General features: G+C 48.7%; 1 protein-coding gene across 5 annotated transcripts in view; it reads left to right on the top strand.

The window, feature by feature from the left end:
* The window catches only part of CCDC120 (coiled-coil domain containing 120), a 30,743-nt gene that overhangs the window by 8,239 nt on the left and 7,535 nt on the right, over positions 1-14,969 (top strand). For 2 of the 5 annotated variants that reach the window (XM_081564835.1, XM_081564840.1), the window contains exon 1: positions 5,967-6,337. The exons of 1 other annotated variant lie outside the window; for it this stretch is intronic. The gene's annotated coding sequence lies outside the window, so the exon portion shown is untranslated. Of the gene's footprint in view, positions 1-5,900; positions 6,338-14,969 lie in introns of those variants that run through there. 2 more of the 5 variants (XM_081564837.1, XM_081564838.1) reach the window with 2 other exon arrangements.

Below are 14,969 nucleotides of genomic sequence, written 5' to 3' on the forward strand. Positions count from 1 at the left end.
TAGTGCACATTTCGGTAACTTTACTAAAATAATTAAATTGCATGCTTAAAATGAGTGACTTTTCAGTTCAGTAGGTCAGTCGTGTCCAACTCTTTGCAACCCCAGGGACTTCAGCACTGCAGGGTTCCATGTCCATCACCAACTCCCCAAGCTTGCTCAAACTCGTATCCATCTAGGCGGTGATGTCATCCAACTATCTCATCCTTTGACGTCCCCTTCTCCTCCTGCCCCCAATCCTACCCAGCATTAGGGTCTTTTCCAATGAGTCAGTTCCTCGCATCAGGTGGCCAAAGTATTGGAGTTTCAGCTTCAGCATCAGTCCTTTCAATGAATATTCAGGACTGATTTCCTTTAGGATGGACTGGTTGGATCTCCTTGTGGTCCAGGGGACTCTCAAGAGCCTTCTCCAACACCGCAGTTCAAAAACATCAGTTCTTCGGCACTCATCTTTCTTTATACTCCAACTCTCACATCCATACATGACTACTGGAAAAACCAAACCTTTGACTAGACAGACCTTTGTTGGCAAAGTAATGTCTCTGCTTTTTAATATGCTGTCTAGGTTGGTCATAACTTTTCTTCCCAGGAGCAAGCGTCTTTTAATTTCATGGCTGCAGTCACCATCTGCAGTGATTTTGGACCCCCCCAAAATAAAGTCTGTCACTGTTTCCATTGTTTCCCCATCTGTTTGCCTGAAGTGATGGAACCAGATGCCATGATCTTAGTTTTCTGAATGTTGAGTTTTAAGCCAACTTTTTCACTCTCCTCTTTCACTTTCATCAAGAGGCTCTTTAGTTCTTCCTCACTTTCTGCCATAAGGATGCTGATATCTGCATATCTGAAGTTATTGTTATTTCTCCTAGCAATCTTGATTCCAGCTTGTGCTTCATCCACTCCAGCATTTCTCATGATGAACTCTGCATATAAGTTAAATAATCAGGGTGACAATGTACAGCCTTGACATACTCTTTTCCCAATTTTGGAACAAGTTTGTTGTTCCATGTCTAACTATTACTTCCTGACTTGCATACAGATTTCTTAGGAGGCAGGTCAGGTGGTCTGGTATTCCCATCTCTTTAAGAATTTTCCACAATTTGTTGTGATCCACACAGTCAAAAGCTTTGGCATAGTCAATAAACAGACGTAGATGTTTTTCTGGAACTCTCTTGCTTTTTCTTGATCCAACGGATGTTGGCAATTTCATCTCTGGTTCCTCTGCCTTTTCTAAATCCAGCTTGAACACCTGGAAGTTCATGGTTCACATACTGTTGAAGCCAGCTTGGAGAATTTTGAGCATTACTTTGCTAACGTGTGAGATGAGTGCAATTGTGCAGTGGTTTGAGCATTCTTTGGCATTGCCTTTCTTTGGGATTGGAATGAAAATTGACCTTTTCCAGTCCTGAGACCACTGCTGAGTTTTCCAAATTTGTTGGCGTGTTGAGTGCAGTGATCAGTGCAAAGAAATAGAGGAAAACAACAGATTGGGAAAGACTAGAGATCTCTTCAAGAAAATTAGAGATACCAAAGGAACATTTCATGCAAAGATAGGCTCGATAAAGGACAGAAATGGTATGGACCTAACAGAAGCAGAAGATATTAAGAAGAGGTGGCAAGAATACACAGAAGAACTGTACAAAAAAGATCTTCATGACCCAGATAATTACGATGGTGTGATCACTCACCTAGAGCCAGACATCCTGGAATGGGAAGTCAAGTGGGCCTTAGAAAGCATCACTACGAACAAAGCTAGTGGAGGTGATTAAATTCCAGTTGAGCTATTTCAAATCCTCAAAGGTGATGCTGTGAAAGTGCTGCACTCAATATGCCAGCAAATCTGGAAAACTCAGCAGTGGCCACAGGACTGGAAGAGGTTAGTCTTCGTTCCAATCCCAAAGAAAGGCAATGCCAAAGAATGCTCAAACTACCGCACAAACTACCACTCATCTCACATGCTAGTAAAGTAATGCTCAAAATTCTCCAAGCCAGGCTTCAGCAATACGTGAACCGTGAACTTCCAGATGTTCAAGCTGGTTTTAGAAAAGGCAGAGGAACCAGAGATCAAATTGCCAATATCCGCTGGATCATCGAAAAAGCAAGAGAGTTCCAGAAAAACATCTATTTCTGCTTTATTGACTATGCCAAAGCCTTTGACTGTGTGGATCACAATAAACTGTGGAAAATTCTGAAAGAGATGGGAATACCAGACCATCTGACCTGTCTCTTGAGAAACCTGTATGCAGGTCACGAAGCAACAGTTAGAACTGGACATGGAACAACAGACTGGTTCCAAATAGGAAAAGGAGTACGTCAAGGCTGTATATTGTCACCCTGCTTATTTAACTTATATGCAGAGTACATCATGAGGAACGCTGGGCTGGAAGAAACACAAGCTGGAATCAAGACTGCCAGGAGAAATATCAATAACCTCAGATATGCAGATGACACCACCCTTATGGCAGAAAATGAAGAACAACTAAAGAGCCTCTTGATGAAGGTGAAAGAGGAGAGTGAAAAAGTTGGCTTAAAGCTCAACATTCAGAAAACTAAGATCATGGCATCTGGTCCCATCATTTCATGGGAAATAGATGGGGAAACAGTGGAAACAGTGTCAGACTTTATTTTCTTGGGCTCCAAAATCACTGCTGATGGTGATTGCAGCCATGAAATTAAAAGACGCTTACTCCTTAGAAGGAAGGTTATGGCCAACCTAGATAGCATATTTAAAAGCAGGGACATTACTTTGCCAACAAAAGTCCGTCTAGTGAAGGCTATGGTTTTTCCAGTGGTCATGTATGGATGTGAGAGTTGGACGGTGAAGAAAGCTGTGTGCTGTGGAATTAATGCTTTTGAACTGTGGTGTTGGAGAAGACTCTTGAGAGTCCCTTGGACTGCAAGGAGATCCAATCAATCCATCCTAAAAGAGATCAATCCTGGGTGTTCATTGGAAGGTCTGATGTTGAAGCTGAAACTCCAATACTTTGGCCACCTCATGCGAAGAGTTGACTCATTGGAAAAGACCCTAATGCTGGGTAGGATTGGGGGCGGGAGGAGAAGGGGACGATGGAGGATGAGATGGTTGGATGGCATCACCGACTCGATGGACATGGGTTTGGGTAGACTCCGGGGGTTGGTGATGGACAGAGAGGCCTGGCATGCTGCAATTTATGGGGTCGCAAAGAGTCGGACACGACTGAGCGACTGAACTGAACTGAACTGAGTGCAGCACTTTTCACAGCATCATCTTGTAGGATTTGATATAGCTCAACTGGAATTTCATCACCTCCACTAGCTTTGTTGGTAGTGATTCTTCCTAAGGCCCACTTGAGTTCACACTTTAGGATGCCTGGCTCTAGGTGAGTGGTCACACCATCATGGTTATCTGGGTCATGAAGATCTTTTTTATATAGTTCTTCTGTGTATTCTTGCCACCTCTTCTTAATATCTTCTGCTTCTGTTAGGTCCATACCATTTCTGTCCTTTATTGTGCCCATCTTTGAATGAAATTCTTCCCTTGGTATCTCTAATTTTCTTGAAGAGATCTCTAGTCTTTCCCATTCTATTGTTTTCCTCTATTTCTTTGCATTGATTACTGAGGAAGGCTTTCTTATCTCTCCTTGCTATTCTTTGGAACTCTGCATTCACATGGGTATATCTTTCCTTTTCTCCTTTGCCTTTAGCTCCTCTACTTTTCTCAGCTATTTTTAAGGCCTCCTCAGACAGCCATTTTGCCTTTTTGCATTTCTTTTTCTTGGGGATGGTCTTGATCATTGCCTCTTGAACAATGTCATGAACCTCTGTCCATAGTTCTTCAGGCACTCTGTCTATCATATCTAATCTCTTGAATCTATTTTTCACTTCCACTGTATAATCATAAGGGATTTGATTTAGGTCATACCTGAATGGTCTAGTGGTTTTCCCTACTTTCTTCAATTTACGTCTGAATTTGGCAATAAGGAGTTCATGATCTGAGCCACAGTCAGCTTCCAGTCTTGTTTTTGCTGACTATATAGAGCTTCTCCATCTTTCGCTGCAAAGAAGATGATCAGTCTGATTTTGGTATTGACCATCTGATGATGTCCATGTGTAGAGTCTTCTCTTGTGTTGTTGGAAGAGGGTGTTTGCTATGACCAGTGTGTTCTCTTGGCAGAACTCTATTAGCTTTTGCCCTGCTTCATTCTGTACTCCAAGGCCACATTTGCCTGTTACTCCAGGTATCTCTTGACTTCCTACTTTTGCATTCCAGTCCCCTATAATTAAAAGGACATCTTTTTTGGGTGTTAGTTCTAGAGGGTCTTGTAGGTCTTCATAGAACCGTTCAACTTCAGCTTCTTCAGCATTACTGGTCAGGGCATAGACTTGGATTACCGTGAATTTGAATGGTTTGCCTTGGAAATGGACAGAGGTCATTCTGTTGTTTTTGAGATTGCATCCAAGTACTGCATTTCAGACTCTTGTTTACTATGATAACTACTCCATTTCTTCTAAGGGATTCTTGCCCACACTAGTAGATATAATGGTCATCTGAGTTAAATTCACCCATTCCAGTCCATTTTAGTTCACTGATTCCTAAAATGTTGATGCTTACTCTTGCCATCTCCTGTTTGACCACTTCCAATTTGCCTTGATTCATGGACCTAACATTCCAGATTCCTATGCAATATTGCTGTTTACAGCATCAGTCTTTACTTCCATCACCAGTCACATCTACAACTGTTGTGTTGTTTTTGCTTTGGCTCTGTGTCTTCATTCTTTCTGGAGTTATTTCTCCACTGATCTCGCATAGCATATTGGGCCCCTACTGACCTGGGGAGTTCATCTTTCAGTTTCCTATCTTTTTGCCTTTTCATGCTGTTCGTGGGGTTCTCAAGGCAAGAATACTAAAGTGGTTTGTCATTTCCTTCTCCAGTGGACCACGTTTTTTCAGTGACTTTTTTTGTATCCAAATTATACCTCAATTAAGCTGTTTTAAGAAAAGATCACTGAAGGATGCTCTTTAATATAATAGGGTCACTGAAGAATGATTTAGGGTGTGGATAAGAGTCATTAGAAGGCTTGAGGGACACATTTGGGGTCACTAGAGTATGATTTGAAGGAACTGCAGAAAGAAAGTTAGTGATCATTTGGAGATATTGTTGAGGACTGTTGGAGAGTGCTCTGGGGTCAGAGTCTGGATCAGTGGAGTATGATTTGGAGATGGAGAAGGTGTAGAGGATAGTTTGAAGTGCAGTTGGGGGAATCTCACTTTGAGTAGTTGGGAGTATATGGAATAGTGTTGGGGCTTCGGAAGTTAGTTTTGCTGGGAGTGGGGTTGGTCAGTGAAAGGTTTGGTGGTGGTAGGGAGTTTGGAGTTAGAGCTGGTGACTGTTAGAATTGATTTGGGGTGCAGGTGAAGGTCACATCCAAAGGTAGTTGAGAATGTTTGGATTGGCTTGAGTGCCATCTGGGGGTCAAAATAGTATGGTTAGAGGGGTACATGGAGAGTGGTTTAGGGTCAATGCAGGGTGTTTTGGGTGCATACTGGGGGGAGATGAGTGTGATTTGGAAGTGCTCTTTGGACACTCAGAGTTTCAGGGCTGATTGTAGATGGTTGGGGGAACAACTTGGGGTAGCTTATTCGTGCAGCTTGGGTGTTCAAGGGAGGTAGATTTGGGGTACTGCTTTGGGATCAATGGACAATAGTTTGGGGATACAATTTGGGAGATGTGGAATGTGGTTTGGAGTGCATTTGGGGCACACAGGGCATTTGGGGGAATTCAGAGGTGTGCTGGCGGCTGACAGAAGGAAGTCTGGGGTGTTCGTTGAGGGGTGACTTGGGGTGAGAGGACACTAGTCTGATCACTGAGGGGGCGTGGCCTCGGTATGAGAAAGCTCCACGGCCTCGAGAAAGCGTGTGCGCACGCGCCCCGAGCTGGTTCGCTCCTGGCGCTCCCACGGCAGGAAAATCGAAGACCCGAACTAGCGCCTGCGCACTCGGACTCTGCCGCTGCTGTGGTCTCGCGCCCCGCTCCCCGTCTCCCCCCCGACCCCGCCCCTCCAGGCTCGCGCTCAGCGGCGGAGGTGGAGGTGGAGGTGCAGCCGGGAGCCGACCGACCCGAGTTGAAGGTGGGGGGCCGGGGTCTACCGCCCGCGGCAAAGCGGGTACTCCTCTCCTACCCTCCCCGCGTCCCCAGTCTGGCCCCCACGGCTCACAGTCGCGCGGCCGAACGCGGCCCGCGGGCAGGGCGCGGAAAGGGAGTAGGCAGGAGCCCGGGGACGAGCTGGGGGCAGCGAGGGAGGGGGACGCCCCCCCTCCCATTGCCTGCACCGACACCGCCCACGCCGCGGGCGCGGACACTAGGTGAGTAAAGCCGGCTTGGGGTTGGAAAAGAGGAGACAGGGTGGGGTGAAGGCCAGGGAATGCTGACCAGCGACGTACCTGCGCTCGCACCCCTGACCTCTGACTCCGTGGTCTCCCCCTCGACCCCTGACTTACCTGGCTACATCTTTTTAAATCTGGAACCCCTGCCAGTTTTGGCCCAAGGACCTCTGGACTGACCCCTGACTAACCATATTCTGGCCTGGTGTGATCCTCAACCTTTGTTTTGCCCCCCCTAAATCCAGTCCTGACCCCGAAGCATCCTTGACCTGACCCCAGATCCTTACCTGACCCTGTTCCATCCCCGAAGCTCATCTTGCCTTGTCTTGATCACCCCAGTTTTTGTCCTGATGCTTCACGTGCCTGTTCCCTAAACTCTAGTCCAGTCTCTGGACCCGTACCAGTCATGTCCTGTCTGCTAAACTCCAGTCTGATCCAGGTCTGTCCTGATTCCCAACCTCTGACTTCTGTACTTTCTCCCCCAGGTCCCCTTCCTGACTCCTGAACATCATCCTGGCCCATCACCTTTAGACTCTCCCTCTTGCCTCCTGCCATGCCCCTGCCCCCAAATCTATGCTGTTTTCCATTGTCTTCCCTAGGTCCACTACTGTCCTCGTTCCCATCCTCATCTGTCCAGATCTTTTCCTGTTCCTTACCTCCATCCTGAACCTGCCCTTTTCCCTACCCTCTTCCTTGACTACTGTCTTGGCCTGTCCTCCATCATGTCTTCTGACTGCCCTTTTATACTGATCCTGATCCCTGCCCTGCCCTTTTGTCCCCTACTTATTCTCTGGCCTTTGTCCTGCACCTCACTCTGTCCCATTCTCTGGCCAGTGTCCTGGCTCCTTCTCTGTCTTATCTTTTGACCTCCATCTTACAATGACTCTGATTCTGTTTTGTTCCCTATACTCCTTCCTGTTCTGTCCCTTCATCCTGTCCCAACCCCAGGCCCCTATTCTGCCCCTTACCATGCCCTTCCATGCCATTCAGATCTCCCTTCTTCATAACATCCACTTTCCATCTCCTCTGAGCCCAGAAGGACAGGGGTCCCATTATACCCTCCCCTTGAACTTGGAGGTTCCACTGTACCCATTATCTCGGAAATTGATCCCAGAAGCTTTTCTTAGCATGAGCAAATAAATAGCAAACAACCTTGTGGGCCCCCTGCGACTGAGGGAGTTTTCACATGTGATTTCTCTCATCCCCCACCCAGTCATCTCACACAGAAATTGCATTTCTCTCCCTGCCCCAGGAGGGCATGCAACTGTTCCTGTGTCCCCCAACTCCCCAAGTGTGAAAGAGTGCCCTAAATTATTCAGTGACTCTCTGGGAGTCTGTAACGTCTGGGTCATGTTTCCAACCTTGCTAGGTTGGGGGCTGATGTGAGTTTGCTAGGTCATGTTATCCCCATCTCCTGGTCTTGATCCTGGGTGCAATGATCCCTGCTTTCCTGGCCTGAAAAAAGTCCATTCTAGGCCAGAGGCTTCAGGGCTTGGTAGAGGTAGGATGCAGGCAGGAGTTTATCCTTTTCCTCTCAGCAGGAAACAATACAAATCTTGATGCTAAGTCCATCCTACCTCTGCGGGCAAGTCTGTGTGTATTGGGTGTGTGGTGGGGGTCTCTGTTAGAATCAGGCCCATCCAGTAGTGACAGTAATAACAACAAGAAAAATACGAAGTTCTCTCACTGTCTGAATCTCCTTGATTTTGAGGACAGACAAGGAGAATTTGAGTAGTGAGGAGGTAACATGTCATTCAATTCTGTTTTATTCCTGTATTTGTCATAGAGAATAGTGAGAGTTTGAATAATGAAATAATGGACCTGTTTCATTTATCTAAACCTGTTAATGACAACACAGACATCTCTCGCTATCCTAGTGTATTTGGTACCCAAGTTCTGAGAGGAGAGTTTGAATAGTTCAGACAGTGAAAGATACTAAGTTATCTGAAGGTATTTTGTTTTAGCATTTTACATATTGAGTAGGGAGAGTTCAGGTAGTGAAGGATAATGGCTTTAACTTAGAAATGTGTTCAGATCTACTAATTTTCCTGTGCTCCAGTGACAAGGATTGGGATAGTAAGGGCATCTCGTTATGGAAATATGTTTGGTTCCTGTTATTTTGCCTGGTGAGTAAGGAAAGCTCAGAGAATGAGAAAGAGGAAAAGGGAAAGTGTGAAAAAGGAAAAGGACAGCTCAGAGATTGAGTCCTATTTGAGAAATGTATCAAAGTCCATTCACTTCCTGTGTTTGGATAGTGAGAGTTCAGGCAATTTTTCTGAATATATTTGGTTCCTGCATTTTTGATGTTGAGTAAGGAGAGGCTGGATAATGAGGAAAAACAGCTCTGTTTCAAATATGTCTCGTTTGGCAAGTAGAGAGGGTTCTATATTTGGGCGGCAAGTAGGGAGGGTTTTGAGGCTGAAATGTGTGTGTGTGTGTGTGTGTGTGTGTGTATGTGTGTGTGTATTTGATTCCTGAGTTTAGACTGGGAGGAAACAATTATGTATGACATATTACATACACATATTGACCACTTACCATGGGCCAGGCTGTACTAAACTGTCCCAAGCAAGCTTTGGATGTCTTAGCTCATGTCATGCTCACAGTCACCCTGTGAGTTACATACTGCTGTCATCACCCCCATTTTACAGATGAAGACGTTGAGTTACAGAGAAGTTGAGTGACTTGTCCAAGCAGTCACACAGCCAGGCAGTAGCAGAGCTGAGTTGAATCCCAGACTCACCACTTGCTAGCCCTACAGGAAGAGGCCACAGGAGGCTCAGGTCCCCACTGGGGTGGGGCTTAGAGGTGGTTGTCTTCTCAGTTCAGTTCAGTCCCTCAGTCATGTCCAACTCTTTGCGACCCCAGGGACTGCAGCTCGCCAGGCTTCCCTGTCCATCACCAACTCCCGGAGCTTGCTCAAACTCATGTCCATTGAGTCGGTGGTGCCATCCAACCATCTCATCCTCTGTCATCCCCTTCTCCTCCTGCCTTCAATCTTTCCCAGAATCAGGGTCTTTTCCAACGAGTCAGTTCTTCCCATCAAGTGGCCAAAGTATTGGAGTTTCAGCTTCAGCATCAGTCCTTCCAATGAATATTCAGGACTGATTTCCTTTAGGATGGACTGGTTGGATCTCCTTGCAGTCCAGGGGACTCTCAAGAGCCTTCTTCAACACCACAGTTCAAAAGTATCAATTCTTTGGCATTCATCTTTCTTTATAGTCTAACTCTCTCATCCATACATGACTACTGGAAAAACCAAACCTTTGACTAGACAGACCTTTGTTGGCAAAGTAATGTCTCTACTTTTTAATATGCTGTCTAGGTTGGTCATAACTTTTCTTCCCAGGAGCAAGCATCTTTTAATTTCATGGCTGCAGTCACCATCTGCAGTGATTTTAGACCCCCCAAAAATAAAGTCTGTCACTGTTTCCATTGTTTCCCCATCTGTTTGCCGTGAAGTGATGGAACCAGATGCCATGATCTTAGTTTTCTGAATGTTGAGTTTTAAGCCAACTTTTTCACTCTCCTCTTTCACTTTCATCAAGAGGCTCTTTAGTTCTTCCTCACTTTCTGCCATAAGGGTGGTGTCATCTGCATATCTGAGGTTATTGATATTTCTTCCATGAATCTTGATTCCAGCTTGTGCTTCATCCACTCCAGCATTTCTCATGATGTACTCTGCATATAAATTAAATATTCAGGGTGACAATGTACAGCCTTGACGTACTCCTTTCCCGATTTGGAACCAGTCTGTTGTTCCATGTCCAGTTCTAACTGTTGCTTCTTGACCTGCATACAGATTTCTCAGGAGGCAGATCAGGTGGTCTGGTATTCCCATCTCTTTAAGAATTTTCCACAGTTTGTTGTGATCCACACAGTCAAAGGCTTTGGTGTAGTCACTAAAGCAGAAATAGATGTTTTTCTGGAACTCTCTTGCTTTTTCTTGATCCAACGGATGTTGGCAATTTTATCTCTGGTTCCTCTGCCTTTTCTAAATCCAGCTTGAACACCTGGAAGTTCACAGTTCACGTACTGTTGAAGTCCAGCTTGTGGAATTTTGAGCATTACTTTGCTAGCGTGTGAGATGAGGGCAATTGTGCAGTGGTTTGAGCATTCTTTGGTATTGCCTTTCTTTGGGATTGGAACGAAATTGACCTTTTCCAGTCCTGAGAACACTGCTGAGTTTTCCAAATTTGCTGACATGTTGAGTGCAGCACTTATCACAGCATCATCTTTTAGGATTTGAAATAGCTCAACTGGAATTCCATCACCTCCACTAGCTTTGTTGGTAGTGATGCTTCCTAAGGCCCACTTGACTTCACACTCCAGGATGTCTGGCTTTAGGTGAGTGATCCCACCATCGTGGTTATCTGGGTCATGAAGATCTTTTTTATATAGTTCTTTAGTGTATTCTTGCCACCTCTTCTTAATATCTTCTGCTTTTGTTAGTTCCGTGCCATTTCTGTCCTTTATTGTGCCCATCTTTGTCTTGTGGGGGGTGTTAAAAGTCATGGACCAAGCCAATGATGTGTGTGGGTGACTCCGGCCTGCCTCACCCAAGAGCCCCAGTTACCTGCTCTTCCCTCCTTACTCTCACCCCAACCCACCTCTGCCTGAGTTCATTATGTAGTTATTAGCAATTGTGAATGACATGGTGTGAGTTTCCTTGCATTTTGGAAAGTCTTCCAAAGTTACTTTGGCCTCCGTTGCTTGGCTGTGTTTGCGCCATTTACCTGTTTTCCAGATGCGGAAACCTAAGCCTTGAGACTCAGTCTGCATTCCTGGCCAGATACCCTGTCCCTCTCTGCCCTGATTTTATAAACATCCCCCTTCTGAGCATCCTTGGTGTCCCACAAGACGGAGGGTGGGGGGCCATGGCTGAGAGGACACTCCTCACCAACACCCAGCTGCCCAGCTTGTGGCTCCATCAGCCCCAGGCAGTAAGGAGAGGGAGAAGGGGGGTGATGAAAGTGGCCTTTGTGTCCCATGCCAGAAATCTCACAGCCAGGAAGAAAGGTGGGCAGGGTAGCAGGAGGCCTGTAGCGTGCACATGGGGCGTTGCTGATACAGAGCAAGTTCATTTCTAGCCTGGGCCCACCTGTCAAGTGGGGAGGGAGCTTTCCTCACTCTGCTCTTTCACATCACAGCGTGGGCTGCTGTCGGGGCCTGGGCTGGGCTTGGGCCCTGAGGTCACAGAGCAGATGGTCCCTAATGGAGCTCAGGATGTGTATGGGGTGTGCCATGGCAGGCCCAAAGCCCAGGTGGTGGTGTGGGGGAAACAGTTGGTCCATCGGTCCATCGCAGAGACTGATAGCCTCCCATTTCCTTGACTCCTGGCCAGAAATGCCCCAGGGGGTGGGGGAGACCCAGCCTGGCTATGAAGTGTGAACCACCCCGGCTCCTCCTCCCCTGCAGGAGTTGCCTCTGTCAACCTTCAATCCAGCACCCTGCCCCTGCAGTTCTGATTGTAGCTGCTCTCACGCCTCTGTGATCAGAGTTGGGCCTCTTCACCTGTGCTGGGGGTGGGGGGGAGCCGCTTTCATCTCTCCAAGCTGGCTCTGTGGAGCTGGGTCTGTGCCATCCTCTCAGGTGTGTAGGTGTCAGGGGGGTGGTTAAACCACTGGTGTGTTTCTGCCCTTTGCTAGGATGATTTCTTGTGAAGCTGCAGAAGGTTGTAGGGTCCTGAGACAGGGTCTCTCTTAGAAAAGTGGACCACTTTGGGAAACTGTTACCTCAACGAGGGTGGGAATTGCCTTCCGACCTTCTCCCACACCTGCCTCGCCTTGGGAGGAAAGGGTAAGGGGTCTCCAGAAAGTGATGGGTGCTGCCACAAGAGACACACACCCAGTGTACACCCAAGTCCTTCTGTGTGCTTAGCCTCTCCCCAGACCTCCAGCCTTTGGCTCCTAGGGTGGGCAGAGTCGATTCTGGGCACCTGGGCAGCTACCACTCCCACGCCCATTAGCCCTTCCTCCTCGGTCCTCTGCTAGGTATATGGGGTAAGGGGGAAGGCTTAGGCTCTTTTCTTGGCCGTGCTGGACTCCCGGGGGAGACATGACTCTAAGACAGCTCTTAAGGGTGACCCAAGCCCTGGTGTCAGGCAGGCAAGGGTTAAAAGGTATGGGCTGGCCCAGTCCTTGGCCAGGTAGGCTGGGCCATTACCTAGTGGGAGGTGGCCTAGGCATCTGCCACTGGGCTCACCACTTATTGCCACTACCAGAGGGAGCAGGGCCTGGTCGAAGCAACTTTTTTTTTTTGAGGTACCTGAGGCTACCCCGCAGCACCTCTCTGACTGGTGAGCACCCGGGAGCAGTGGGACCAGGGGCAAGGGGTGAGGGAGAAGGGCATGGGTATACTGAAGTTCCCTGCCAGAGAGAGCGAGGTTTGTGTGAGAGGTACAACCAGGAAGGAGGGCCTGGCTAAAGGGGCAAAGCCTAAAATGCCCAATTTCCTTTCCTGGCATGAAGCCAGTTCCTTGCTGAAAGTGGATGAGGGGAAGGGATGGGAGAGAGGAGAAGCTGGCACCCTATTAGCAGAAGAGTGCCCCTTCTCCACTCCCCCCTACTTCCTGTCCCCCTTCCTCCACTCCCGGGGTCGCCCCTGCCCTCCTTCAAACCGGGGCTCAGCCCCCTAGGAAAGCGAAGACTGGGGTATTGGGAAACTGCCTCCCACACCTATCTGCCCACCATCTCTATCTGTTTCCCTAGAGGGGGCCCCAGGGGAACCTCTCGGGCAGTGTGGGGAACAGTCCAATACATCAGGAGTTGTTATTTGCTCCAGAGATGGCAGGATGTAGAAATGGGGGTCCCACTGAGGTGTTGGGGTGCCACCCAGGTGAGGTGTCTTGGTCGTAAACAGTCATTACAGCCAGGAATTTCTTTTTCGGCTGTGGTGTCAGAAGGGCAGACCTGAAAAACCTGCTGGGCCCGCCGCCTCTGGGTGTGTGTGTGTGGGGGGGCCCTTTGCAGCTCTCTCGCTGCAGCCCATCCTCAGATAGGACAGGGACACAGGGTCACCAGTGGGGAGACCCAGGGGCTGGTTGGGAGTGTGTTGGGGAGGCAACTGCTGGGATACCCTCTTTCTCACCATCCTTGGGTGGGAACCAGGCTGCCCCAGGCCCCCAGGCCAGTGTGTAGAGGGTAGGCGAGTGGAGGCAGAGGCTTGGGAGCGGGTGTGAGAGTGTGGGGGTGTGGGGCGTTGACCTGTGTCTAACCTGCCTGATGACCCCATGACTCAGGCCCTAGCTATGTCCCTGAAGTCAGGCTGACAGGGTGTGGAGTCGGGGTTCCTGTCTGGACCCCGTGTGGACTTCCAGGATGCCACAAGCTCTACAAGCTCCCAGGAAAGGAAGGCTGAGGGAGATGGAAGGAAGATGAAGCAGCCCAGTGTGGAATGTAGGAGTGATCCTGGTGAACGGGCCCACTGGGGAGGAGTTGAGGCCCCTGTTGGGGTTAAGGAAGGTTTAGGGGAGCCCTCCTCAAACCGACTGGGAGCTGGGGAAGAAGGAACCCCTGGAGCCAAGGAGCAGAGGAATCTAAGCTGGGACCTCAAGGAAAGCCTGCCATGCCAGACAGTGTCAGACCTTGGAAGGCAGCTGCTGCCTGGAGGTACAAAATAGCTTTAGGGACTGACCCCGCCCCTGATTTTGAGGATGAGGAACCCCTGCTTTGTTGGAGGGGCATAGACCCCAAGAGGTGGGTGAGAGGCCTGCTGAGAAACTGCTGGCACTCTATTAGCAGCTTGGCCATGTACTCCAAGATACACATGGGGAAGGGGCTTGAACCCACCCCACCAAGGCTGCCTGGGTCTTCTCCACACCTGGCCACCACGTCACGACAAGCTGGGGATTGCGGAGGCAGGTAGAGATGGGACCTCTGTAGCCTCAGGAGGTCCTCCCAGTCGCCTGCTGCCGAGGTCAGACCAGATGGTGGGAGGTGATGTCACCTAGCTGCCCAGCTGGTGACTGAGCAGGCTGTGTGAGGGAGGGAGCAAACTCCAGAGAAAGGGATGAGGGCAGGGCTGGCAACCAGCCAAGGCCAGCTCCATGGTCAGCCAGGGTGTCGGGCAGAGAAGGAGGCAGTTGCTTGTTATCTGCAGCTGTGGACTTTGCCACTCCCAGTCCTGGCAGGGTGACTTCCCTATGCCTGTGTGGGACAGGCTGGCATGCTGGGTGGGGCTGGATGGGTCCTGAGGCCAAGCGAACGCTTTTGCTGCTGCACCAGGGCCACAGGATGGAGTTGGGACAAGGAACAACTCACAGACCTTGCAGTCATTCTTTTATTTACCCAGCAGACACTCCCTGAGCACTTGCTGTGTGTCTGGAAGTATTCTGAATGCCAGAGATAATCACTGATACATTTTTTGTTCTCATAAAGGTACAAGGGAGGCACAGTCTTGACATAGTGTGGGGGCCCACCTCTGGAAGTCACACTGAAGCCCCAGAATATAAGAGAGAACCAGGGGCTGGAGTGGCCGGAAGGGAAAGTGCACACCAGACAGCAGCCACAGCCTGCGCAAAGGCCTGGAGCCCTGATGGGCTGAGAGGTTATGAGGGATTTGTGAGGTTCAGCACCTCTGGGGAGGGAGAGTGTTGGACCAGAGGGTGGGCCTG

This window comes from Giraffa tippelskirchi, chromosome X (genome assembly GCF_054371585.1).
Source record: "Giraffa tippelskirchi isolate mGirTip1 chromosome X, T2T-mGirTip1v1.2.pri, whole genome shotgun sequence".
NCBI lineage: Eukaryota > Metazoa > Chordata > Mammalia > Artiodactyla > Giraffidae > Giraffa > Giraffa tippelskirchi.